This window comes from Geotrypetes seraphini, chromosome 1 (assembly GCF_902459505.1).
Source record: "Geotrypetes seraphini chromosome 1, aGeoSer1.1, whole genome shotgun sequence".
Taxonomy (NCBI): domain Eukaryota; kingdom Metazoa; phylum Chordata; class Amphibia; order Gymnophiona; family Dermophiidae; genus Geotrypetes; species Geotrypetes seraphini.
In genome coordinates, this window is record NC_047084.1 from 345,016,535 (window position 1) to 345,042,767 (window position 26,233).

At 46.3% G+C, this 26,233-nt stretch overlaps 1 protein-coding gene across 7 annotated transcripts in view; it reads right to left on the reverse strand.

The window, feature by feature from the left end:
• The window catches only part of AFF1 (AF4/FMR2 family member 1), a 517,509-nt gene extending 491,872 nt beyond the window's left edge, over window positions 1-25,637 (reverse strand). The window contains exon 1 of one of the 7 annotated variants that reach the window (XM_033962847.1): window positions 25,156-25,628. The gene's annotated coding sequence lies outside the window, so the exon portion shown is untranslated. Of the gene's footprint in view, window positions 1-25,155 lie in introns of all 7 variants that reach the window. The other 6 variants (XM_033962828.1, XM_033962809.1, XM_033962863.1 and 3 more) reach the window with 6 other exon arrangements.
• Window positions 25,638-26,233: the final 596 nt, after the last annotated feature.

Consider the following 26,233-nt stretch of genomic DNA (forward strand, 5'->3'; position numbering starts at 1 on the left):
GGTAAAAAAATGCTTCTTTAGCCTCCATATGTTGAGGAAAGTAAGATCCTGCTTTCACCATTCTCATTTCGCCATCCTCGTTCAATCCACCATCCTCTCCAGACTGGACTACTGCAACTCCATCTATATATGCCTAACTAAGAAAAACCTCCACAGACTTCAACTAATTCAGAACGCCGTGGCCAAGCTTATTTTCGCAAAAGGCAAGTTTGATCACGTCTCCCCTCTCCTCTCCAAGCTTCACTGGCTCCCAGTATACTCCAGAGTCCTCTATAAATGTGCCTGCTTAGCCTTCAAGATTCTACATGGCATCCTACCCCCCGTTATCCCACTCCTTTGGAATTCCTCTAACCCACTCTCCTCTAGATCCTACCAAAAACTGAAACTATCTTTCCCATCTACAAAAGGTATATCCCGCGCAGGAAAACTTGGAACATCCCTCCCTTTTAGAACCACAGAACTCTGGAACAACCTCTCATCCCCGCTCAGAAATGTTAGCTCCTTCCAATCCTTCCGTAAACACCTGAAAACTTGGCTTTTTTCAAAAATTTAATCACCCCCGTTCTCTAGTACCCTGTTCCCTCCCTATCTTCTTATTCCCTCTCCTATATCCATCTTTGTAGTTCCTTTCCTCTCAACCTCTGTAAACCGTGCCGAGCTCTGCGCTTGCGGAGATGATGCGGTATACAAACCTAAGGTTTAGTTTAGTTTAGTTTATACTGCATAATTCTGGGCACAATCGTGAACTTTAATCAGACGATTTCCCCTTTTGCAGTGAACAACAGCAATTGCCGATTTCTTGCCCAAAAACTGGACAGATTGCAAAGGCCGTGGGATGCCGAAGCTGCACAATAGTACGGCCACTCGGTGCTTCAGGTATACAACCCTTCTCGCGGTGAAACTTGTATTTATTTATTTATTTTCCTTTTCCTTCCCCTCTCTACTGACCCGCTCTTGCGGGTCTGCTCTTCGAAATCGTGCACTTTACGCAGGGCTCGCTCCGGCCGCTTGCAGAGGTAGCTCCCACTACAGTGACTGGGCGGAACCCTGGCTAGCAGGCAGTGGGCAGGCTTGGGGGTTGCAGTTCAGGGCAGAGACGCTGTAACTGAAGATGTGACTCGCACGCTCGAAGCTCCTTAAGGGGTTGCAGATGAAAGTTCAGCAGCAATTTCATGGCCCCAGCGCTCTCAACTTCCCTCCGTGCTGACAACAGCAGATCCTCAGAGGCCACTGCAGAGCCCAGCAGCAGCCCATCACATCACATCACATATCCCCAGAACTGGTCCAAGTTGCAGAGCACTCCCTCTTCTTCCTGGCAGCAATGACCCACAAACTTCTGGCCAACAAGAGGAAGAGAAGAAGAGGGGGGAGCCCCCCAAAAGTAAAGAGAATGGCGACTGGGTTCTGCTGCACGAATTCAGTGACGTAATGGATAACAAGATCTTCCATTCAGATGCTCCACTGTATATATCAAGTAAGTCTCCAGATACTCAAGGAACTGATCTCATTACTTCTGCAACCTATTTATTCCAGTCAATCTGCGTTGAAGCCAGAGAAAGAATCAGTCCCTCAGATTCAAATGTCAGGTGCACAACCATGTTCAATCCACCCCTTGCTGTATAGTCTTGTCCATAAGCAAAGTTTCACCCCGGATATGAACATTCTACCAATGAGAGCACCAGAATACTAAAGAGGGAGGTTCTCCTATAAGATATCTGTATTCCCATTGGTTGGATTTCATCAGTTTCCTCAACTCTCCCCAAATTGCTTCCCATCAAGTAAATCCATTAATTTGGCATAGAACCAAAAATAAATCAAAGAATGAAAACATGAAAAACCAATTAAAATCCCACCCAAACAAAACTTAGGATATATTATGGAATCATTTGGATTTGAAGGTAATTGTTTCACCAACTGTCAGAACATACAGTTAGGTATCCATACAATGTTTTTCCTTTTCAATTAAATCCTCAAGGTTCTTTGGATCTCTAAAGTGAAATGTATTATTATTAAATGTAACTCTCATATCCGCGGGGTAAAATAATCCATATCTTGTTCCCAGATCCTTAAGTCCTCCACGAAGATTTAAAAACTGCTTCCTGACAGCAGCAGTCTGCCTGGCAAAGTCCGGAAGGAAGAGAAGTTTTTTTTACCATTCCACATCACTAACCTTTTCTTCTTAGCAGCCTCAAAAATCTGCATTGCCTGTTTAAATCAAAGTACTTTGATTAATATTGGTCTTGGCCCCTTTTGATTTTTCTGGATCTTAAAAGGCACCCTATGTGCTCTCTCAATCTCAAACTTTTCTTCAAAATGCAGGGATAAGACTTCAGGGATAAGAGATGCAAGGTATGATACAGGATTTCCTCCCTCTAAGCCATCCAGTATTCCAATAATTCGGACATTGGCCCTCCTACTTCTATTTTCCATATCTTCCAGCTGGGCAGACATCTGAGCAATAATTTGATGATTCTATTTGCTCTGAGTAGCCACCTCCTCTATTGCTATCATCTTCTGCTCCAGCTGATCCACCCTGGTGTTGCTCACTGCCATTTGCAGGGAAAGATTTGCCACTTCACCTTGAAGTCTATTTTATTTTGAAGATGTCTCTTTTAGCATTTCCTTAATGATCTAGAGATCAGCTACTACTTGCTCTATTAGTTCATGAGAATCCTTTGGCAAAGGAACCCTAGATGGAGTAGAAGGATCAGCTTTAAGCCTTTTGGCATTTCTACCTGAAGTACCAGCAGTATCTCCCTTACTTTGTTTCCCTGAAGCCATACTCAGCTTTAATAAAGCAATACTTCAAAAGAAAGGATGTAATTCAATCCTGCAGAATGTTCATATAAGTGAGGCAAGGAGGAGCAATGTGATCATGCTGCCATCTCCCTCGTAGCCAAGCTCCGGAATCAAGAATATGAGTTTTCTTAATGTATGACCAAGGAGTTAGATTTTCAAGCTTTTCAAAAACAAAAAAAAATCTGCAATATACTTGGGATAGGTGGGTGGGATGGGGGAGGGGGAATAGGAAGGAGAAAAAAGGTAGCGAGTAGATTTTATATTATGTGCTTTTTTTCCAGGGCAGTGTTCCCCTGACTCAGGGATCCTAAACTGAAGAGAGCCTTCAATCGTTTTAATACAATGGTTAAAGTTAAATCTAAATTCCACCTATTAAAAACAGTCCTGATGGGGATTATAATGGATGCATTGGGAGGTAGGGGACTATTATTCAGTGTTTGACCTGAAGGAGGATGGTGATGGTTTCGGAATGAATTTGTTAGTATTTTATTGCATATCATTGTCCCCTCCCCAAAGAATACGAATGGGAGAAGGTTACACGTAAAACAGTGATTGATTTTTGGCAAGTGGAATTGCACTAGAATTTGTTTTGAAGGTAAGTACACTTAAACAATGGTGATTTCTATAAGAGTGGTTTGGATGGGTAAGGGGGGGTAGAGATTAAACTTCTTAAATTGATCTTGAATTATTTATGGAGCAAATGTTATTTTATATATTTAAACTTCAATAAAATAGTTTAAAATTAAAGTTAAAGGGTAGCAAAAAGCTAGGGACACTTGTTGTTTAGTGCTTTTTCCAATACAAAAAGGCACATTGAAGTGAATGCACCACATTCTTGTACTGTACATATTTTTAAAAATACCTTATTTGCATATTATTCACTTTATTGCATCAGGAGTTAACCTTTGCCCTTTTAAATTTGTCACATTCTGTCTATAAAATAGAATTCAAAATGTATTAAAGTTTCACTGATCTACACTTTCAACAGAAAGAACTGCAGAAAACAATTTATATTGTAATCCTTGCCTGCCTGTTGAGCATCAGTGCGGGTTGCTGTGAGTTGGGTTTTGTGTTTTTTTTTAAGACTGTTTATGAGGTCAGGGACAGGACCAGCAAGCAGGGAGGCCAAAAGTAATCATAAAATTCACACATTAAGCACACTCCTCTCACCCAACAAGTCAGTCCAGGCCAGAAGGCACAATTCCAAACAAAGGAATGAGGCAGAATGAAGAGGACAACTCCTCTCAGCAGCTATTTAGTCACACATCTTTAATTAGTATAAAGGTAAACTCCAAAACTTAGTGTCTCTCATGTAAATAGTTGGTTTGGCTGCCTTGAAAAAGGTTCTTTACAGCAAATCCTTTACAGCAGTAGTTTTCAACCCAGTCCGTTGCTCAGGTTATCAATAAGTAATATACATGAGGAATCTGCGTGCAATGGAGACGAGCAGGCCAATACAACTCATTCATATTATCATGGATCTTGTGAAAACCCAATTGGCCAGGTGGTCCCCAAGGACTGGGTTGAAAACCACTACTTTATAGCTCTCGCTTTCTGGCTCCAAAGGTGCTAATATTTATTTGGTGGATGGTTTTTCAAGAAGCTGAGCTCTTTCAAATCGGCAGGTACATAGCCCTGGTAGTGGATTCCTTCCCCGATGGGAACACACTGATGAGTTTTGTGTCTCGGTGCCTCTCCTGGGTAAACCTCTCCACTAGTCCCCTCCTTGTTTCTCTTCTGATGACAGTGATGGTAGTCTTCTCTGTTCCAAATCCATCTAAAAATCACCAAAGCAACTGAATAGGTTTTGGTACCATTTCCCTCATTCCTCTCCCCTATGCACTGGCTGTATTAGTCACAAGCTCCCCCTTACTTAATGGCACAGCAGCCACAGGAGCAAAGTGCCAAATATCTTGGTATTTATGGTCTCTCAGTTTCCTTCCAAAGGGGTATCTTCTCCTATCACTGCCACTCAGGTAGGAGGGTCAGTCCTGGTTCTAGAAATTGCAAGAACTTTCAGTCGCACCTCTTACTGGTCTTTTGTATGTCTTCATACTCCCTGACTCTGTACTCAGTAGAAGCCCCTTATGCCGAGTTCAAGTCAAGAAGAATGGGCAAAAATCTCTCTCATTCAAACTGGCTGGAGATCATCTTTGCCCTACAGATGATCCTTGTCCACAGACAGGGCCAGCTCTACCACTACATAGCTGTGTTTTTGAACAAGGCTCTGCATTTTAGCCTCTTCCTAAAATAAGCAGTATAAAATCTGTTTTACACTTTTGGGATCCTGGTAGGTAGTTGTGACTTGGATGTTGGAAACACGGACCTTTGGTCTTTCCCAGGATGGAGAGGCATATGTTGGGTCCTAATAACTCCTAAGAATATAAGCAAATGAGGCCCAACAATAAGTTTCTGCAAGTGGCTACACATCCCTCTCAAGCCACCCCAGGTTACAGATTTTCTGTTGAGAGTTGAGAATGGTATAGTGACAGAATTTGTCCCCATTCCCGTGGATAACAACGGGAAACCATCCCGTGTCATTCTTTAGTATCTATCTCAACTTCAGTCCCTCTACACCAGTATTCTTCAATGCAAGGCTTGAGGGTCAGTGGTCATGCCCATTCATACTCTGATTCTTCCCTCTCTCCTTAAAGAATTACATGGGGATAGTTTCTCATGGTTATTTGTGGGGATGGTGACAAAGCACAGTTACTTACCGTAACAGGTGTTATCCAGGGACAGCAGGCAGATATTCTCTACATGTGGGTGATGTCATCCACGGAGCCCCGTAGCGGACAGCCTCGCAAGCAAACTTGCTTGAAGATCTTCAAAGTTTGCGAGTGCTGCATCGCACGTGTGCGAATGTCTTCCCGCCCGAGTCAGGGCATGCATCTCCTCAGCGTGGCCTCAGTTCAGATAGCTAGCTAAGAAGTCAACCAGGGGAGGAGAATATCTGCCTGCTGTCCCTGGATAACACCTATTACGGTACGTAACTGTGCTTTATCCCAGGCCAAGCAGGCAGCATATTCTCTACATGTAGGTGACCTCCAAGCTAACCAGAATGGAACGGTGGGAGAGTTGGTAATTTAGGAGAATAAATTTTGTAAAACGGACTGGCCAAAATGACTGTCACGTCTGGAAAAGGTATCCAGACAACTGTGAGAGGTGAAGGTATGAACCGAGGACCAAGTGGCAGCCTTGCAGATTTCCTCAATAGGAGTCGATCTGAGGAAAGCTACGGACGCCGCCATTGCTTTAATTTTATGCCCCGTGACCCGACCCTGCAGAGGGAGACCAGCCTGCGAATAGCAGAAAGAGATGCAAGCAGCCATCCAGTTGGAGATGGATCACTTAGAAGCAGGACGCCCAACCTATTAGGATCGAAAGATATGAAAAGTTGAGGAGCAGTCCAATGAGCTTGAGTGCAAGTAGAAAGCTAAAGCACGTTTGCAGTCCAGAGTATGAAGCACTACTTCTCCAGGATGAGAATGAGGCTTCTGAAAAAACACTGGAAGGATAATAGATTGGTTGAAGTGGAAGTCCGAAACCACTTTAGGTAAGAATTTAGGATGTGTACGGAGGACCAGCTTGTCATGATGGGAAACGGTGAAAGGTGGATCTGCAACCAAAGCTTACAGCTCACTAACTCGTCAAGCAGACGTGAGAGCAATAAAGAACACCACCTTCCAAATGAGATATTTTAAAGGAGCCTTATCAATCAGCTCAAATGGAGGCTTCATCAATTGAGCAAGGACAACATTGAGATCCCAAACCACCGCAGGTGGCTTGAAGGGAGGTTTGATATTGAAAAGACCTTTCATAAATCTGGAAACCACCAGATGAACAGAGAATGGTTTCCTGTCAATCGGCTGATGAAATGCAGCAATGGCACTGAGGTGGACTCGAACAGATGTTGATTTGAGACCAGCTCGAGACAAGTGCAGCAGATAATCCAGCACAGACGACAAGGAGGCAGATTGCGACTCCTTGTGATACGTAGCACACCAAGAAGAAAATCGAGTCCATTTCTGAAAGTAACACTGTCTAGTGTACTGTTTTCTAGAAGCCTCGAGAATGTCTTGTACAGATTGTGACAACTGGAATGAGGCAATCAGGTTGAGAGGTATCAAGCTGTTAAGTGTAGAGACTGCAGGTTGGGATGAAGTAGAGATCCTTGACTCTGAGTATGCAGAGAAGGAAAAACTGGTAGAAGAAGAGGTTCCCTGGCACTGAGTTGAAGAAGAAGGGAGAACTACGGTTGTCTGGGCCACCGAGGAGCTATCAGAATCATGGTGGCGCGGACCAACTTAAGCTTGACAAGACTCAATGGCCTTGAGTCTTCAGAATCAGAGGGAATGGAGGGAATGCGTAAAGAAATAGATTCTTCCACTCCAGAAGGAAAGCATCCGCCTCGAGTCGATGTGGAGAGTAAATCCTGGAGCAGAAACGAGGCAATTTGTGGTTGAGGGGAGATGCAAACAGATCTATCTATGGAGTCCCCCACCAAGCAAACACCTGACGTAGAGTCGAGGAATTGAGTATCCATTCGTGAGGTTTCAGAAGACGACTCAATTTGTTCACTAGACAGTTCTTCTGGCCCTGAAAGTAGACCGCTCTGAGAAAGATGTTGTGGCGTATCGCCCAATCCCAAATCTTCAGAGCTTCCTGGCAAAGAGACAGGGAAACAGTGCCTCCCTGTTTGTTGACATAATACATGGCCACTTGGTTGTTTGACATAATACAAGGACCACGTGGTTGCGAAGCAAATGATGAAAAGCTTTGAGAGCATTGAAAATGGCTCAGAGCTCCCACAGATTGATGTGACAAAGACGATCCATGCAGGACCAATGGCCTTGAGTATGGAGACCGTTGAGATGAGTCCCCCAAATGTAAGCGGAAGAGTCTGTCGTTAGGATTTTCTGCGGAGGGGGCGCATGAAACAGCAAACCTCTGGAAAGATTAGAAGAGCGCATCCACCAGAGGACAGACTGTCTCAACAAAGGAGTCACTGCAATGTGTTGAGAGACCAAAGGCGAACGAGAGCATCCTGACATAGTTGAGGTAGGAAAGCCCTGAGACGAACCGTGTTCAGGAGGGCTCCAATGAACTGTAGGGTTTGAGAGGGATGTAACTGGGACTTGGGAAAGTTTATTTCGCATCCCAGACTTTGGAGGAACATAATAGCCCGTTGGGTTGCTACAATAATCTCCTGTTTAGACGACGCCTTGATAAGCCAGTCGTCAAGGTATGGAAACACCTGAAGGCCCTGCATCCGCAGGGAAGCGGCCACCACAACAAGGCACTTCGTGTGTGAATACCCTTGGGGATGAGGCGAGTCCGAAAGGAAGAACTCGGTACTATAGATGGAGATTCCCCACCCAAAATCTCAGAAATCGCCAAGAGGCTGGATGAATCGGGATGCGAGTGTAAGCCTCTTTGAGATCTAGCGAGCATAACCAATCCCCTTTGTCCATCAGGGGGTACAACATGGGGAAAGAGAGCATGCAAAACTTTTCTTTGACAAGGAATTTGTTGAGGGCTTTCAGATCCAGAATAGGACACAAGTCTCCGGTCTTCTTGGGGACCAGAAAATAACGAGAATAAAAACCTGTGTCCCGTTGGCTCAAAAGAACCTCGACAGCTCGGAGGCGAAGCAGAGCCTGAGCCTCCTGAAGAAGAAGGGGAAGTTGCGACCTGTTGAAAGGAAACTTTCTTGGAGGGAGATCTGGTGGTACTTGCAGGAATTGAAGTGAGTACCCCTTCCGAATGATGGTGAGAACCCAGAGGTCTGATGTAATCAGCTCCCACTGATGATAAAAGTGATGGAGACGACCTCCTATTGGCAAGAGAAGGCTGCTGGACATAGGGGGACGTTATGTTCTGACTGGGATTGTCAAAAAGACGGCGCTGGCTTAGCCACAGCAGGAGTCTGAGGTTTTTGGGAATGCTGCTGCTGACGTCTGGGCGGCGGACAGGAAAAAGCCAGAGTAGACTTCTGCGGGTAGCGCCGTGGAAGAAGTTTATAAGGCTTAGCAGAAGGGGCCTCTTGTGCTCTGAAAGATGTTTGGTGGCCACCTTGATGGAATCATCAAACAACTCATTCCCCAAACAAGGGAGATTGGCTAGATGATTCTGCAAATTGGGATCCATATCCATAATGTGCAGCCAAGTCAAGCAATGCATAGCCACCACAAAAGCCGTAACCCTAGAGGACAACTCAAACGCATCGTACGTGGCTTGAAGCATAAAGAGACAAATTTGAGAAAGAGTTTCCTGAAGCTGTTGAAACACCGGCAGGCGATGGGCAGCCAAATCAGAATGGAAAGCCGGCATGGTTTTAATGCAGTGCTTGAAGTGTGACAAAGTTGAAATTATAATCGAGGACTTTATTAGCCATCATGGAGTTTTGGTAAAGGCGACAGCCAAACTTGTCCATGGTACGTCCCTTCCTGCCCAGAGGGACAGCAGCGTTGACCTTGGATGGGTTAGATTTCTTTAAAGAAGATTCCACAACCAAGGATTGATGGCACAGCTGTGCTTTCTCAAACCCCTTGCAAGGGACCGTCTGATAGCGAGATTCCATTTTGGAAGGGATGGCCAGAATGGCATAAGGGGTCTCCATATTTTTGATGAATGTCTGTTTCAAGACAGGATTCCCCTGGGAGGATGAGGAAGATCCATCTCAGCCAAATACTCTGGGGTATACCTGGATTCAGACTGGAGATCCAGCTGAAGAGCCTTACCCATATCAAAAATGAACTTGGAAAAGGAGGAGGTATTAGAAGACGAAGTCCCTTCAGGAGGCGAAGAGGATCTAGTCCTCGGAGCAGCAAAGTAGGAAGATGCTTCTCTAGAATATTGAGCAGGTATATCCGTATCCAGCAACAGATACACTGAAGAGGCTCTACTATGCAACATTGGAGGTTTGGAGTCAGAGAGTGCCTACGTTTCAGCAGCCTCGAAGGAGAAAACCCAGGAGTTCAAGGGATGAAGTCCCGCAGGGCATGCCTCAAAGAGACAGGGGAAGAAGGAACTCTCCCAAATGGTCTCGAGGAGGGAGACCGCGACCTACCTCGACACAGAGAAACAGGAGGCGTGGAAGGCTGCTGAGGTTGAGACCCATGCCCAGGCTGCACAGAAGCCGAGACGGACCTCGATGAACAAGGTACTGGAGACCATCCCCTCCGTGGAGGGAATTCCTTGAGCTTCTTAGAAGGCAGGTGCCTAGAGGACGAGGCAAGCTTGGTATGGTGCCTCGATCAAGGCTTGACAGATGGCGACTCAAGCCTGGAAGGGCGAGGAGAAGAGTCACTGTAGGACAATTGTCGAGACCTGTGAGGCTTGTCTCGAGGAGCCTCGGTAGGATGCTCAGGCTGGCTCACAGGGAGCAAGGTCGAGGCCAGGGCAAGCTGGGCAAAGATCGATGTAATTTGCGTGGTCAAGATAGCTTTCAGCATGTCCTCGAACATGGGCACTGAGACCAATGGATCTGGTCGGACAGGTGCAGCAGTGCGTTCCAACGACGGTGACCTTGAGGAAGAGTATTCCCTATGTTTGGAGGCATACTTGGAGGGAGGTCTCGTAGAGACTGGCACGACTGCACTCGTTGCCTGGACTGCCTGAGACTCAGTGGGAGGCTCCTTAGGTAGCATACCTGGAGGAGGAAGAAGAGACTTACCCGAGGACGAAGCCTTAAGAGGCACAGCAGGCAGGGCCTTCGAGGTCGAGGGTGACTTGGCCGAAGTCGAGGACTTCGAGGCTGCCACGGGGGCCAAGGACGAGGTCTTATCCGCCGGCTGCTCCATAGCGCCGATGAGCTCAAGAATCCTGGCACACCGCCTGCGAAGAGCCCACGGCTGAAGAGTGGCACAGCGTGGGCAGGACTCTGTACAGTGGTCGGAGCCCAAGCACTGAATGCACCAACGATGAGGGTCGGTAATGAAGATGACCCGACCACACTGGGTACACTTCTTAAACAGGCCGGGACATAGGGGACAAGCACAGCCGCAGCCGAACCAGGGCTGTTGGCCTAGCCTAAGCCCGGGGACCTCCGGGCCAAAGCAATGGAAGAAAAAAAACAAACACTTTTTTTTTTTTTTTTTTGAAGACGCGCCGCACAGCAACTAACACAGCTAAAACAATAAAGAAAGCCGCAGTGTGGAGAAGGCAATTAGTCGGCATGCAGAACTGATGAACAGGCCTTCTCGATTCCGCAGAAAACTAAGAACCATCCCGTATCATTCTTTAGTATCTATCTCAACTTCAGTCCCTCTACACCAGCATTCTTCAATGCAAGGCTTGAGGGTCAGTGGTCATGCCCATTCATACTCTGATTCTTCCCTCTCTCCTTAAAGAATTACATGGGGATAGTTTCTCGTGGTTATTCGTGGGGACAGTGACAAATTCTGTCACAGTGTCATTCTCTATTTGGGAGTTTGGTCTGGGCTTTGACTGGGCCACCTAAAAACATTTATGTAATTTCTGTTCCTTTGGCTGAATTTCACCCACGGTTTTTGTCATACTGAAAGATGAACCTTCTCCTCAGTCTCAGGTCTTTGGCAGAGCTGGAATCAGTTTTCCTTTCACAGTTTGCTTTAAACTTTGCACTATCCATTACCTCTGTCTTCACAAGCTTCCCTAACCACTCTGCTGCACAGCAGATTCACATAATTTCTTAGAACTGAGGCCCAGATTCTCAAAAATAAAATTGGCATTTAACAGGGTCACTAAATTGGTTTCCGACGGTTTAGCCTGCATGCATTTTAGCAGCGGATTATCAAAATGGTTTATGGCGGTCTTTTGCAAGCTTTCTAGCAGTCTCCGATAATGCCGTGCAAATGGGCTCTTCAGTATTCAAACAAGCACTCTTGTGGATTTTTAAACATAGCCGAGACATTCTCCAAGAGTGGCATTGGCTTTGGCTTTTGGCGACAAAAATCAGTGACTGGTCCGGGAGTGCCAGTTCTCTTAATGCAGTGACAGCACTGTGAAAAACACATCTCTTGTGTGTGTTTTGGAAAAAAAAATCCCAAATTGAAGTTCACCAGGAAAGATGTCCTCTTCCTCCTGCCACATCGCCACCAACCAACACCCCAACCAACTCCCCTTGGCAGCAGGAGAGTTGCCCATGCTCTCCCACCCAAAAGACACCCTCCTCCACCACAGCGGGAGAGATACCCAATCTCTCACACTGCAAACCAACACACCCAACTCCCCTCGCCCCCCGCTCTTCTGACACCACAAAATACCTCCCTGTGCCTCCAACGAATCCTCGCCCTCTCTCCCTTACCTTATTTTCAGATGGCTGGCCGGAGGAATGCCTACACGCCCTCCGGCCAGCAGGCCTTCCCCTCCCCGGTGCATCCTGGGATGCACTGGGGAAGGGCCTGAGGTTCTTATTTGCCCAGGCTATTTAAGGCCCATCCTATGGTAGGGCCTTATGCATCTGGGCCAGTCAGAGCCTTAGGCCCCTCCCCAGATGCAACTGGGGCTTTTATTGGCCTAGACGCATAAGGACCAGTGGCGTACCAAGGGGGGGCAGGAGGGGCGGTCCGCCCCGGGTGCCAGCCCTGAAGGGGTGCTCCTGGCCTTGCCGTTCAGTCCCCCCACACCCCCGAAGGACCGCTCGCCCCACTGACCTTCCTGCACCACCTGTGAAGCAGCAAGCAGCAGGATTGCGAGGTCAGCTATCCCTAAGCTGCTTGGGCGCTGCTTCCTGCGCCGCGGTCCCGCCCCTCCTCTGACGTCAGAGGAGGGGCGGGAACGCGGCGCAGGAAGCAGCGCAGGGATAGCTGACGTCGCGATCCTGCTGCGGCTGCTTCATAGGTGGTGCTGGAAGGTCAGTGGGGTGAGCGGTCCTTCGGGGGTGGTGGTGGTGGTGACTGAACGGCAAGGCCGGGAGCATAGGTAGTGCTGCTTCATAGGTGGTGCGGGGAGGCCAGGGGGGCGAGCGGTACTTCGGGGTGGGGCGGGTGGGCAGGCAGGCAGGCAGGCATTCAAGGGGGAGGGGGGTGACAGGCAGACAGGTCTTCAAGGGGGGGGACAGGCCTTCGGGGGGGGTGTGCAGACCTTCAAGGGGGAGGGACAGGCCTTCAAGGGGGGGGGCAGGCAGGCCTTCAAGGGGGGACAGGTCTACAAGGGGGGACAGGCCTACAAGGGGGTGGGCAGGCCTACAAGGGGGGGGGACAGGCCTACAAGGGGGGGGGACAGGCCTTCAGGGGGGTGCAGGACTTCGGGGGGGGTGCAGGCCTTCAAGGGGGGGACAGGCCTTCAAGGGGGGGACAGGCAGGCAGGCCTTCAAGGGAGGACAGGCCTACAAGGGGGTGGGACAGGCCTTCAAGGGGGGGACAGGCCTTCAGGGGGGGTGCAGGCCTTCGGGGGGGTGCAGACCTTCAAGGGGGGGGACAGGCCTTCAAGGGGGGGGGACAGGCCTTCAAGGGGGGGACAGGCAGGCAGGTCTTCAAGGTGGGGGGGACAGGCCTACAAGGGGGAGGGACAGGCCTTCAAGGGGGGGGACAGGCCTACAAGGGGGTGGGACATGCCTTCAAGGGGGGTGCAGGCCTTCAAGGGGGGACAGGCAGACCTTTAAGGGGGGACAGGCCTTTGGGGGGGACCCTGGTTTAGAAGTACACAGAGGGAAGGGGGTGTTCAAAGAGACGTGCATATGCCAAACTTTGGGGGGGGGATGAAGAAATAATGGGTCTGAAAATAGAGGAGAGGGAGAGAAATGATGGACCATGGGATTTAGGGAGGGAAGGAACTGAAAGGGAGAGAAATTGGACAGAAGGGATGGTGTGGAGGAGGGATAGAGATACTGGATAGGAGGGTAATTGGGAAAAGAAAGGGAGAGATGGTGGACTCTGGGGTGGTGGGGAAGGAGGGAGAGATGCCGGATGAAAGGGTAGTTAAGAAAAGGTGGATCTGTGGAGGGAGATGAAAAAAAGGAAAGATACCAGACTTCCTGGGGAGGGAAGGGAAATGGAAAGGGAGGACAGAGTTGGCAGATGGATGGTTAGCATGCAGAAAGAAGAAAGAAGGAGACCCTGGCAAGCAAGTTATCAGAAGAAAACCAGAGCCTTGGACCAACAAGATTTGAAATATAACCAGACAACAAAAGGTAGAAAAATTAATTTTATTTTCTGTTTTGTGATTATAATATGTCAGATTTGAAATGTGTATCCTGCCAGAGCTGGTGTTGGACTGCAAACGTGAGCTAGGATTTAACAGAGAGAGGAAAAGTCCTTTTTGTTTCTTTATTTTATTTACACCACAGCGCCAGTGTGGTTAGGAGAAGCCAAAGGGGGTGAAAAAGCTATAAAACCCACCAGGAGTTTTGAAAAAAATCACCCAACTGGGCAGGAAAATCGAATTGAAAAACCAATTCAATAGGCTGAATCGAATTGAAATTTTTTTTCCTGAATCTGGCAGCATTAGTTTGCGCTACTGTCTTAGACTTTAGGACCTGGGATTGGGGAGAGATGGCATCCTCAGTACTTTATAATGCAAGTGAAACGAGGATTTGGTCAGACTTTTGAAGGGTCTGCAGAAAAAAAATATTGTATAGGCCGGGGACATGAAACAGAAGGAAATGGGAACTTTTCTTCCTTCTATTTTTGTGAATGGAAAGGCTGAGGATGTCAGAGAGTTCAGTTAAAATATGTGCTTTATAAGAAAATATAATAATGTGTTTTATAAAGTTTATAGCATAGCTGGCCTACCCAGTGAGGTGTTTCTAGTGGTGGTAGTGGCAGCGTGTCAATGTGTTGAGAGGAAGAGGTGGTCTGGGAAATTCTGCTGAGCAAACTCCGGGCCCATTTCCACCCCCCAGTTAGTCCACTCCACTCAACTGGTTCACACACTGAGTGGGTCATTGGGTGTTGTGTTGGGATCTCTTCCAGTGGTTCCAGTATCTCCTTCTGGTCCAAGGAAGGAAACTTTGTTATCCTTAGCATTGACCTACAGAATATGTTTGTAACAGCGCTGCTTGTGTGGCATTAGGCTATGTAGTGATCGAAAGAAAAAAACAGACCTTTGCACATTTTTGCACTATATGGTGGGTGTATGAGGAGATTCACATTTCCTGCACAGCTAAGTCCTTGTGAAGTTACCTTGTGCTGTATTTGACATCTAGCAAGGTCTCTGTTTGAAAGGAAAGATCTAAACTTAAAAATGAAGTGGCCAGAAGTTATGGTAAAAGCAGATAGTGTAGCTGGTTTTAAGAAAGATTTGGACAAATTCCTGGAGGAAAAGTCCATAATCTGTTATTAAGACATGGGGGAAGTGTCTGCTTGCCCTGGATCGGTAGCATGGAATGTTGCTACTCTTTGGGTTTTGACCAGGTATTAGTATCCTGGATTGGCTACCATGAGAATGGGCTACTGGGCATGATGGACCATTAGTCTGACCCAGTTAGGCTATTCTTATGTTATGTTCTCATCTGTAGGGGCCTTTGTTTTCACTTCTTATTTTAATGTATTTTTTTTCTGGGAACTTATCAGTGTTTTTTATAATGGGAACAAAAATGGAAGAGAATTAATGTGTGTGGGATGAGGGGGTAACTAATTTCTTCAGCTAAATAATTCAATCCACTTCAAACAGACATAGGAGAACTCACGCACCATTCACACACCCTCCAACCAAAAATGTCAAAAGGAAAAAAAACTTTTCGACAACCTCCTAGCCATTCGAGCTGCAACACTCGACCCCCAACCCTACAACCAATTGACATCGACCACATACTGCAAAACCTTCAAAAAGAAATAAAAACCCTTCTATTCAAAAAACACATAAAACCGAACTAACACAATCAGAACTGTCCCAAGCGGTCGCTAGTGCTTGTTTGCACTTTGAACATCGGGACAGGCAGTCCCGCTGCTGCCCGACCCAGCCAGCTGAGAGGGTCCTTGGAGAAGGAGCCTTAAAATCCCGGAGAGCAGAGAGGGAGCCTGTCGCTAGTGCTTGTTTGCACTTTGAACATCGGGACAGGCAGTCCCGCTGCTGCCCGACCCAGCCAGCTGAGAGGGTCCTTGGAGAAGGAGCCTTAAAATCCCGGAGAGCAGAGAGGGAGCCTGTCGCTAGTGCTTGTTTGCACTTTGAACATCGGGACAGGCAGTCCCGCTGCTGCCCGACCCAGCCAGCTGAGAGGGTCCTTGGAGAAGGAGCCTTAAAATCCCGGAGAGCAGAGAGGGAGCCTGTCGCTAGTGCTTGTTTGCACTTTGAACATCGGGACAGGCAGTCCCGCTGCTGCCCGACCCAGCCAGCTGAGAGGGTCCTTGGAGAAGGAGCCTTAAAATCCCGGAGAGCAGAGAGGGAGCCTGTCGCTAGTGCTTGTTTGCACTTTGAACATCGGGACAGGCAGTCCCGCTGCTGCCCGACCCAGCCAGCTGAGAGGGTCCTTGGAGAAGGAGCCTTAAAATCCCGGAGAGCAGAGAGGGAGCCTGTCGCTAGTGCTTGTTTGCACTTTGAACATCGGGACAGGCAGTCCCGCTGCTGCCCGACCCAGCCAGCTGAGAGGGTCCTTGGAGAAGGAGCCTTAAAATCCCGGAGAGCAGAGAGGGAGCCTGTCGCTAGTGCTTGTTTGCACTTTGAACATCGGGACAGGCAGTCCCGCTGCTGCCCGACCCAGCCAGCTGAGAGGGTCCTTGGAGAAGGAGCCTTAAAATCCCGGAGAGCAGAGGGAGCCTGTCGCTAGTGCTTGTTTGCACTTTGAACATCGGGACAGGCAGTCCCGCTGCTGCCCGACCCAGCCAGCTGAGAGGGTCCTTGGAGAAGGAGCCTTAAACCTTCGTACAGCCGCGGTACGCGGCCCGCGGTTGCGAGCCCCGGGTCGCGAGCTGAAGGGGCGTGGCTAAAGGGGCTTGCCCCTTTTGAGCCCCTTCGGAGCCTAAGAGGAGCAGGGAGCAGGACTACCATTTCTTCAGCATGGGTAAGAGGAAAGCTAAGGCAATACCATCTGCTGCAACAACAGGCCCGATGGATCGCCATCTTGTGGTTCCTATCTTGCCTCCTGTTGAGGAACAGGTAACTTTTAATATTCAAGCTGTCTCCTTATCCTCTGGGGAACCAACACCATCTCCTCAACCATCATATTCCTTACGGTTAGAAGAATCTCCTTTTCCTTCCCCTTTTAAGGAAGGAATAATTTCTTCTTCCCTTCAATCATTGTCAGTATCTGGTCTGGAGGTTTCAGGACAGTCCCTGGGGCGAGCTAAAGAACTAACCCCAGTGCAGATGAGTACTGGGCAAAGCTCGGATGCTCTCCCCAGGGATAAAGTGATCACTCTAAATGATGTTTGGCTTAGTATTAACAGAATAGAGTCATCTTTACAAAAAACCGTTTTGAACTTATGTCAATTTTCATCTGATGTAACTGTGAAAATTAAAGAACAAAATAATAAAATTGGAGAAACAGCTGTAAAGGTTGAAAAGTTAGATCAGGCAGTAGGTAATTTACAAGCTAGTGCTGTTTCTAATATAAAGGATAGTATGATGTTACACGCTAATTTAGAAAAAATGGAAAATGCTATTAGAGTTAAGAACCTTCGTTTGTTAAATTTTCCTACCACACATTACCTTTCTTCAATGGAACTCTTGAAAATGTATTTGAGGGAGATATTACATTATAACAAAGTGGAGACCTTTGAGGTCGATAATTTATATTACATTTCAAGAGATTCCAAAGAAAAGGTAGAGGAAGGTGGAATGGATAGAATAGTAACACCAGAGAGTTTGAATGTATCACAGTTTTTGGAGTCATCTAAAGACATAATTGAGAAACGAGCAACTCTTCTCGTGACCTTCAAGACAGAACTTGAGAAACAAGATATTTTGAAATTATATTTCCTGAAAAAGCAAGAGATGTTTTGTGGTCAACGGGTGATAATTTTTCCAGATGTCTCTAGACAAACCCAGTTTAAGAGGAAACAGTTCCTTCAGCTAAAGCCTAAGGTTTTGGCAGTCGGAGCTACTTTCTTCTTAAAATTTCCATGTAAATGCCTGATATCATATGGAAATGATAAATATGTGTTTTTTGATCCAGCCCAGGTGGAAGATTTTATTAAAGAGAAACCTTTGTTGAAAGTTTAATTCCTAATATTCAGTTTATTTTTGGAGGATGATGTATAATATATATAATAGCCATTTGCCTGTTCCTAGATAGTAGATAGAAAGATTTGCTTTGATGTTTTATTTGTACTGGCGATCAGTTTTAATGTGGACTAGGACATGGTTGAATTAGTTTCCTTATATTATGTTAATCCCCGTTAGGGAATTTACATTTGTATTTTCTGTGTTCATTCATGCATGTTTGTTACAAAGATATTGTAATGAATAATCAAATAAATAAAGAATACAAAAAAAAAAAAAAAAAGAACTGTCCCAAGCATCACCTGCAACTACTCCATATGTACTTCTGATGTCATGACAATTCAGACATAATTTATGTTATGTTATGTTATGTTTGGAATATAAGAAAATTTTCACTGCCTGTTTCTATTCTGACCATTTATTCCGTTTCATGGTCATTACAAAAAATATTTTTTTACATGGGGGGGGGTGTCAAAAAATGATGGGCCCCGGGTGCCACATACCCTAGGTACGCCACTGATAAGGACCCACCCATAGAAGGTGCCTTAAACAACCTGGGCCAATCAGAGCCTCAGAAAGCACCGGGGGGGGGAGGGGGGAAGGCCCGCTTGCCGGAAGGAGTAGGCATCCCTCCGTCCAGCCATCTGAAAACAAGGTAAGGGGGAGAGAGCGGGGGTCAGAGGCACGGGGGGGGGGGGTGTCGTCTGGCGGTGGAACGCATTGGCATCTCTCCCACTGTTGTGGGATTTTTAAAAAATTCTTGTTTATTCTGCGCATGTGCCCATCTCTATAACTAGTGATAGGAACATGCTAATTTAGTGCGTCTTCGCTACTCTCCTCCAACCTCATTTGAATGGAGCGTTTTTTGAAAAATGACTCACTTTTTTAAAAATCGCTACTATAACGGCTGCGACAGCAGTCCATCAGTTTTTTACATGTTTTTTTTTGAAAATCTAGGCCCGAGTGCAAGTTTTACTTTGCTCTCAGCCCACCAGTGCCACATCCTATATAATAAAACCTTACCGGCGCATGCGCTGTTAAAACAGCGTGATCCCTGCCGCTGTGGTGTGTGATCCGTGGCCGTGTTCCATTTTAGAACCCGGCGGCAGGGAACATTCTGGCCACTCCCCTCCTCCCGCCCTCACTCAACAACCAAAAGCGCAGGCAAGCTCTCCCTGCCCGCGTCCTCGGCAGGGAACACACCTCCCGCCCTCGCTCACCGCTACCGCCGCCGCTGATCCTCCTCTTCAGAGCACCCTGCGATCGTGGCCGGCTTTAAAGAACCTCACAAGCCACTCTTCAACCTCAGTAGCACGTTCTCTCTGACGCACGGGATCGCGTCAGAGGGAACGTGCTACCGAGTTGGAGAGCAGCCTGCGAGGTTCGCTAAAGCCGACCATTATGATCGCAGGTTGCTTTGAAGAGGAGCAGGCCAGAAGACGCCGGGATGGAAGAAGGGTAAGAAAGGGATCAATACAGGGGGCCAGGGGGAGAGGGAAAGGGGGCTGCTTTGGGGGGGAGCGGTGTGCTGGAAGGGAGACAGAAGGGGCCATGGAGAAACAGGGAGAGGGAAAGGGGGCTGCTTTGGGGGGAGAGGTGTGCTTGGGGCAAACAGCTTTGCTCTGGGGGGGAAGACAGAAGAGGGCCATGGAGAGAGTTAGGGAGAGGGAAAGGAGGTTGCTTTGGGGGGAGGTGTGTGCTGGGGCCAGACAGCTTTGCTCGGGGGAGGGGGGGAGACAGAAATACACAGACAGCGGCCAAGGAGAAAGATAAAGAAACACAGACAGACAGACACATCTATTCTAGCACCCGTTAATGTAACGGGCTTAAAGACTAGTTTACTTATAAGTTCAGAATTTTATGTGGCTTTATAATCAAACTTATTTAAATGTTCAAGGGGAATTACTTTCATCTGTACTTTTAAAATGGCTTCATAAGTAAGGAGTTTAGGTAATATTTTAAGCATACATTTTTTGCTTTCAGACTCATCAGTTTTCTGATTTTGCAAGCAAGTTCATTATTACTTATATTAAAAAAGGTGATCCAAATACTAACTAACAAGGGGCCTCCAAGCTTTATAAAGCTTAGAGCCTCACCAAGTCGAAACCCGACACTGCAGGTCACAGTACCTTCTCGTGCATTCATGCAGAGTTCTTCAAGTGTTTCTTTGCAATACTAAGTAACAGTGTCTACGGCAGAGTTTCTCAACTTCTTCAAGCAAAGTTGCCCCTAAGTCTAACAAATATCAACTGGATACACCTGCCCAAGCTCTACCCCATAATTATAGTACTAATTGTAATACAATTTCTTCCATTCATTTTTCATATACACACAATATAATCTTATTAACAATACATAATGGTAACCACAAAATAATAAAAAAAAACCACAAAGCACTGTACACAGAGAAAATGTTAATTATCATTTATATTCGGGAGGGGAGTTTTCAAAGAGGTCAAGGCAGATGACTAAAATATGCAATGCCATCTCAGTAACAACTTTAGAAAAATAGACAAATATAGTGCAAAATATATAGACAGCCTGGGATAGGCGCATGGGATCTCTGAGACAGAAAGAGATAATGGTTACTATGGATGAGTAGACTAGATGGGCCTTTATCTGCCATCATGTTTCTATGTTTTCTATAAATTCTCAAAACTGACACTAAATTGAAAATAAAATCATTTTACCTACTTTTGTTGTCTGTCTGGTGATTTCATTAGTCTCTGGTTGCGCTTTCTTCTGACTGTGCATCCAATATTTTTTACTTTCTGCCTCCTGCACACTTCTCCTCTGGACCTCATTCCCTTCTCCAACCAACATCTCTCTCTGTTCCTCCACGAGTCCAACTTTTCTTCCTCTCTCCTCCACCCCTATTGGCAACATGTTTCCCTCTCTCACTGTCCTTCTCTATTCCCTCCTTTGTTGCAAAGGGAGTGGGGAAAGAGAGAGATCCAGGATGCATCTCTCCCACTCCTCCTCTACTGCCATATCCAACATTTCTCCTTCTCAACTCCCACCACTGCCCACCAGCCCCATGTCTACGACCACTCTCCGGCACTATGCAACATCTCTCGCTCCATCACTATGCCCAACATTCCTCCCCCTTGCATCCCATTCAATCTGTCTCTCTGTTCCCTCTCCACCATATCCAATATTTCTCTCTCTCATCCTTCTCTTCCCCATACTCACTACCTCACTCCTCTCTCTCTGTATGCCCAATTTTCCTCTTTCGTCCTTTCCCCATGTGCACCATCTCTTTCCCTTTCACTCACACACCTATGCCCAACAACTTTCCTTTCTATTCCCTCCCTCCTATGTCCCACATTAGTGCCCCCTCCTCCCTCCCTTGTGTCCCAAGTTCATGCCTCCCTCCATCCCAAATTTGTGCCTCTCCCGTGTCCAAACATGCTCCTTCCCCCACTCCATTCTTCCATGTTGATATCCTCTCTCTCCCTTATTTGCTCGCTCCAGGTCCGCACTTGCTCCCTTCAAGGCTATCCAGTTGGGCTGCTTCTTCCTGTCTTCAACCACAGCAGGCAACAGCTCTTGACACTGCTGACCTGCAAACCTTCGACTTTACATCAGAGGGAAGGCTTCTGGATCAGCCACGTTTAGTGTGCAAGAGGCACTGCCAGCATCCCTCCAAACAAGTGCGGCTGAAGGCAGGAAGGACTGTTGAGGTAACTGGGATCCCCGGCTGACCCGAAAGACTTCCCTCTGACATCAGCTCTGACATTGGAGGGAAGTCTTCTGGGTCGGCTTTGGTGATGCAGCTGGAAGGCAATAAGGAGGGTATGGGATCCCCTGCGGCAACAACTGAGAAGAAAGGGAGGGGTCGGTAGACCTGCATAGTGCCACGTACCCCCTCACACACACAAGCAGCAACGTACCACTAGTACCATGTGTTGAGAAACACTGGTCTATGGCTTCCTCCTCCCCCCTCGAGTTGCTATCCTCCCAGGTTTGTTGAATAAAGCAGCATGAATCTTGAAATTCTTCAAAAGTTAACATTTTTCCCAGTTGAGCTTAAAACTTCTGTAGTTTTTACAGTAAATTTTAGCCTCCAAGTTACCTTAATAAGTCCCCGAATCTGTAACAATAGATTTTGAATGAATTGCCCGATCCAGGCAGTGTCTTGGTGGTGCTAAACTGTTTGTACTTTACACTGATGGACCTGCTAGCACCATGTGGAATATTCAGCACACTGAAATTTTCTTATAGACTTTCCCCAATTTGTACCTTTATTCATGAATTATTTCAGCAGCTCCATATTCAGCATGCTTATATCCTGATATCCTGGCTTCAAATTCCCTTCATACCACAGAGACAGCTTAATTTTCTATCCAAACGTATCCAAACAACCATAGCTACCATGACTGTACTCGGCTAGGTTCTATTTTAATTAAAAGCCTTGTTAAAGCAATTTGTGGAAGTAGAGCTACCATAATTTGGGTTTGCTAAGTCAAAGGGTATGAACATTAAACAAAAAGCTTTTAGATTATTTAGTAAAATTTATATACAGTAATTTTCTTTCATATTCAAAGTGTGGCATATAGTGTGTAGATCAGTGAAAAAATAATTTTAACATATTTTGAAAAAAATTTTTGTCAGAGAACATGAAACTTGTACAAGTGTGTGAAAAGTTTTAACTAGCATTAATTTGGAACATGACTGGAAAAGGAATAGGTTACAATTTTAGTGCACTTTTTACCCATTTTATTTTAGCCAGGCTCTTAGTTTCAAATTTTATTAATCTTCATTCATGTTGCTAGCCTAATAGCTATCAAATATATTTTGGATTTTTTTCAGTAAAAAATCCCAGCACATCCCGATGGTCTATATCAGGAGTTACAATGCCACAGTGATGAAAATCTGACTGGGGGTCTAGTAATCACATGTAAAATACTCAATTTTAAAGGCCCCAAACTTATAAATACATTTTTGATTTACTTCAAACCAGGGAAATTGTTTTTCTTACCAGCCACTATCCATTCCCCCACCACCCATCAGTATTTTATATCAGTTCAGCTGGTAACAAAAATTATGTGCTTAGTTGCTGCACTATGTTTTAAATTACATCTTACACTCATGCCTGCCAATATAACAATTAAGTTTTATTTTAGCACACACTCTCTCTGTTCAAAATATTTCACAGTTACTATGAACAACAAAGTAACAAGTATTTATTTTATTTTTAAAATTTCTATACTGTTTAAAACTAAACGATTTTTAGCGGGGGGGGGGGGGGGGGGAGTCCTCTGGTTGTAGCCAATGGGCCACAAGAGTACGGGCCTTTGGTGTCTGGGAGACCTTTTGGTCATTTATGTATTTTGCTGTTGGGAGACCCCCGGGGGGATTGTTGTTTTGGGTTCATAGGCAACGGCGCGAAACACAAAGGCGTGCCCCGGACAATTGAGCGCAGCGCGGAGGTGCGCGCCGCTCAAAATTACTGTTTTTAGGGGCTCCGACGGGGGGTTTTGTTGGGGAACCCCCCACTTTACTTAATAGACATCGCGCCGGCGTTATGGGGGGTTTGGGGGGTTGTAACCCTCCACATTTTACTGTAAACTTAACTTTTTCCCTAAAAACAGGGAAAAAGTGAAGTTTTCAGTAAAATGTGGGGGGTTACAACCCCCCAAACCCCCCACAACGCCCCCACAATGCGGCGCGATGTCTATTAAGTAAAGTGGGGGGTTCCCCCCTCACGCCCCCCCGTCGGAGCCCTAAAAATAGTAATTTTGAGCGGCGCACGCCTCCACACTGCGCTCAATTGTCTGGGCGCGCCTTTGTCCCGGCGCGCTTTTGACCTGACACCGTTGTTTTGTGAGGGGTGGGTGGTTGGATGTGCTCTTTGTACTGTTTCTGAACAATGAATCTTGTTGGATGTTGATTCCTTTGTTCTTCTTCTGTTTCTTGCTTTTGTTTTTTCTCACGTTCATAATAAAACTGTTTTGAACATAAAACTAAACGATTTACATGCATAACCTAGAACAGTGGTTCCCAACCCTGTCCTGGAGGTCCACCAGGCCAATTGGGTTTTCAGGATAGCCCTAATGAATATGCATGGAGCAGATCTGCATGCCTCTCACTTCCATTATATGCAAATCTCTCTCATGCATATTCATTAGGGCTAGCCTGAAACCACGATTGGCCTGGTGGTCCTCCAGGACAGGGTTGGGGACCACTGATCTATCTAGAAGGAAGAGAAAAATAAGTTAATGGAATGTAAAAGTGGAGATAAAAAATTAATAGCAGCAAACTGTGCAATAAAAATAAATAAGAGACCAGATTAAGTAAGAATCAAAGGTATTGAAGGATGAGTTTTCATTTGAGATTGGAAGAAATAGTTACATAAACCTAGAGGCCTCTTTAAGAAGAGAGCCATGAATTCCAGTTTATTCACCACTTTACTTGGAATTCACAAAGCAGTAAACTTTTTTTTTTTTTTAATTGCTGGAAATATGACTCACTGACAATATCCCTGCAAAGCCAGCACATTTAACCCTTCTTTTAGCAAAGGAAGAAGATGAAGAGACAGAAGGGCCGCTGAAAGGTCTTCACTAACAACTTATTATTTATACAAACATGCAGCGCTGTACATTAAACACTGCAAGAGACAGTCCCTACCCATAAAGCTTACAATCAAAACCACAGAGATGGGGAAAAGATCCTGCAAGCAAGTAGTTTTAAGTGTTGTGTGTTCTAAAGCAGTGTTTCTCAACTCGGTCCTGGAGTACCCCCTTGCCAGCCAGGTTTTCAGGATGTCCACAATGAATATGCATGAAAGAGGTTTGCATATAATGGAGCCAGTGTATGCAAATCAAGTTTATGCATATTCATTGTGGATATCCTAAAAACCCGACTAGTAAGGGGGTACTCCAGGACCGAGTTGAAAAACACTGTTCTAGAGGAGGCTGGACTTATAGTTTAAAACGTTAAGTCCGAACTTAAGCAATGAAAAGTAATTTTTGAAGAGCAATAAACACACGGTACAAACTACGTTTCAATCACGTCCTGCCTACTCCAGTCTTAAAACATAAGTATAACATCCTCCTGATAAAAAAAAAAGGAAGCATACACAACAGAAAAGAATGTCCAAAATCAAGCCTGCACCCTATTAAAAAAAAAAAAAAATCCCCAAACCAACAGCTTTGCCCTCGCCCCTCCCAGCTGATAATAAACTGCTAAAAGAGCTGAAGCCTGGATGGAATCATCAGAAAACGAACATTCTAGCAAATGTTTAGCAAAGCAGCAGGCAGGTATGCTTACTTTTCTTGTCTCAACACCGGGGAAAGTTTCAGCTGCCGAGTTTTTTCACCTCTACAAAACTGGGAAATTTCCAGCAACTTGTGTCTCGCATTAGATCAAGGAACGTTTTTACACGATGAAAGGTGTACGTGCTGTCCTGGAGGGGGGTAAGGACCCCACAAATCTAGAAAGAAGCTCGTTTTGACGGCTTTCCACGCATCCACCTCTTCATTCCGGTTATTTTACTGTTGCTTTTGCTCCCATCGGCTCCCACCCGCATCCATCTCCTCCCTTTCCTTTGCCCAGCCCCCCTCTAAACGCTGACCTGCCGCCGCCAAGGAGGAATCCAGCTGTTGCTCTCCATATACTGGAGATCCAACGACTGGCAGAGGAGGTGCGCGCGGCTCACCTCTGGGGCAATCGGCAGAGAGCCAGCAGGTGCGAAGGCGAGGGAAGACACGCCCCCTCCTCTCTCGCCTAGCGCTTGCCGTGGAGACGTCGTGGGGCTGTAGGCGCGCGCGGAGACCCACCTGTGGCACGGCGGGGGCGGGGGCGTGGCTAGCTGCGAGATGAACTCTGCAGGAAAGGGAGGTAGCTGGGGATGGTGAAAGGAGAGAGGCGTGCGATTCTCTTCCGTTGTAATCGGTGTTGGGGAATGTAAACGACTTGGATGTCAGAGTTAAAAAAAAAAAAAGAAAATCTTGTCAGTTTGTCGCTGTCTAGTGCACTCACTATTGCAGTAGGTCAGGGGTGCCCACACTTTTTTGGATTGCGAGCTACTTTTAAAATGACCAAGGGCCAAGGAGTCCTTTTATCAAGCCATGCTAGCAGGGTTAGCGTGTCGGACATTTCGTCACACGCTAACCCCTCGCGGCTGGCTAAAAAACTAACGCTTAGCGGCTAGCGCGGCAGGTGGTTTAGCGCACGGTATTACGTCCGTTAAACCCCTACCACAGCCTGATAAAAGGACCCCCAAATCAATATGCTCTACCTACAATAAAAAAATTTTTTAAAAAACATAAAGCACACTGTACACAGAGAAAATGTTAATTATCATTTATATTCAGGGGGTTTTCAAAGAGGTCAAGGCAGATGATTT